This window comes from Canis lupus, chromosome 29 (genome assembly GCF_003254725.2).
Source record: "Canis lupus dingo isolate Sandy chromosome 29, ASM325472v2, whole genome shotgun sequence".
Taxonomy (NCBI): domain Eukaryota; kingdom Metazoa; phylum Chordata; class Mammalia; order Carnivora; family Canidae; genus Canis; species Canis lupus.
This window is the reverse complement of record NC_064271.1, coordinates 11,046,150-11,048,525: the sequence shown is the minus strand read 5'-3', so window position 1 is coordinate 11,048,525 and position 2,376 is coordinate 11,046,150.

The window sequence follows — 2,376 nt, the reverse complement described above, 5'->3', positions numbered from 1 at the left end:
CTCCCGGATGTGTCTTCTAACGCTCTTACTTCTTCCTTTTGATCCATTCTTATTACTTTCCTGTTCTTCCAATTCTCACTGTGTTCCTCATTTTGTCACTTCACATTGCAGTATCAAAGGTGAGACTTCTGACTCTCATTTCATCCATTACAGGTAAATTCATCCTTCCCCCTCATTCCTACCTATAGCTGCATGGCGGGGACAGCGGTCCATTTCTAGCAGCTGATGGAGGTGGAGAAGAGCCAAGCAGAGTTCCCAGATGGGTCAGAGTGGAATAAGACGCAAGCTAAGACTGAACAGGAGACCCACTGCTGCCCCTCGGGCTGGCCCAGAAGACCGAGTGAGAGGAAATCCAAGGGGCAGTTGAGTGAGTTTGATGATGCATCTAGTCATCCACTTAGTGTGGAAGGAGAGTGGCTAGAGGCACAAGGATTCTTGAGCAGTGGCAGATGGCTTGGCTGGCCGGTCAGAAGCCTCAGAGAGAAAGCCGGAACTATCCAGGGGCAAATGGGTCTGCGGTAGAAGCAGGTGGGTGGGCACCGGGTTTTGTTTCTCATGGGAGAGCCTACCAGGGAGCATCCACCACACACGAGGTGCTCAACAAGTAGGGAATGGCTCACTTAGCTGAAGTCAACCAGCTTCATCACTGGCCACCAGTCCTGGCCACATGGGCCTGCAGATGGAAGACCTAAGGTGGCAGGACTGGAGGCAATGTGTCGGTCCAGCAGCATGGAGGCCATTCTGCTGTGCTGCTGGGCTGCAAATGTCCAACCAAGGGCAGTGCTGAGCTCTAGTATGTCACCACCTTCCCAATGGCCCTTTGGGGAGGTAGAGTACATTGGACTCTGGCACGTGTCACAGTCCAACTGCTCCACCCACCATGCCCCTCCAATTTTGCTCCCTTCATTCCCTTCTGGGTGTCTTTCCAGAAAGTGCTGTCCAATTAAGGTCCCACTTGCAAGTATTGATGAATCATTCCTGGGGAACCTGGCCTAAGGTTGTAAGTAGACATAGACGGAAGAGGAAGAAGACAAATGAAGAAATATGAACATGTCAGATGTCATCACCGATCGCTATACAGGATGCTTTCCACTTCTCTCTGTGTATCTCGGTCTCTGTGTCTACAGAACACCCAAGTACAGACAGTTTTTATTTTATTGCACGTCTCTCGAAGCATCCGCTAGGTGGAGAACTTGCATCAGGTTTGCTACTCAGATTGTGCGGGCTCCGCTAGCCAGTCAAGGGAGCCGCATTTATCTATCTATTTATTTATTTATTTAACCATTATTGAAATGAAACGATGGGTTCTAACCGACAATGAAATGCATTTATGGCTCTTCTTAGTAGCCTAAGCTTTCTAGACATTATAGGCCTGAAAACATTATATAGAATTACATTTCTCTTGTGATTGACTGTTACTATGGAATGTTTTTAGTAGAAAAAGATTAACCGCGTGAGTTCAAGGCTAAAATTTCTGCATAATCAGTTTGGTTGAACACTGCCTCTTGATTAGTTTATTATGATTTATTCTAAGCTCTTTTAAATTTGCAAGATGGTGTTTTTTTTTGAATTCTGGGAGTGAGTATTGATTGAAAGATAACTGCAGATTAAGAAAATAATTTTATTCATTAAAAAGCCTTATCCACTGATGTGCTTTTTACATTTCAATTTTCAAACACTGGGCAAAGGAATTTCTTTTCATAGGCATTGTTATTCTTGCTGATTATTGAGAAAGTTTTATTGAGGTCACAGAATGTAGGTTAATAGAATTTACTATGCCATGCGTTCTTGGTTGCAGCTCTGTGCAGCAGCAATGCGACCCCAATTCAGCTGCCAGCCAGTCCCGCCATGGGAGCACTGCAACCAGGAATCCTTGCTGGCTGCAAGTGAGGCCACTGTGTGAACTTGTTTCCTGCCACTCCAGTGGAGAACCATGAACAGCAATGCTGGTCCTGGCTGCGCTGATCCATACTCCCAATAATCTGGACCTGGGTATTTTACTGTGGGTGAACATTAAAGCAGGGATTAGCAGACTATGGCTTGCTGGCCAAATCCAGCTCACTTGAGTTTTTACTGTCCTCAAGCTAAGGATTTTTTTTTTTAAGACTTTACATATTTATATAGAGAAAGAGGGAGTGAAGGGGCACAAGGGGGGAGAGGGAGAGGTAGAGGGAGAGGGAGAAGCAGACAGCCTGCAGAGAAGGGAGCCCAATTTGGGCTCAATCCCAGGACACTGGGATCATGACCTGAGCCAAATGCAGGAGCTTAACCAACTGAGCCACCCAGGTGCCCCCTAGGTATGGTTTTTACAGTCGAATATTTTCAATCGATTTGATGATAGGGAATACTAACTTTGAACCACAATTAGGTGATATA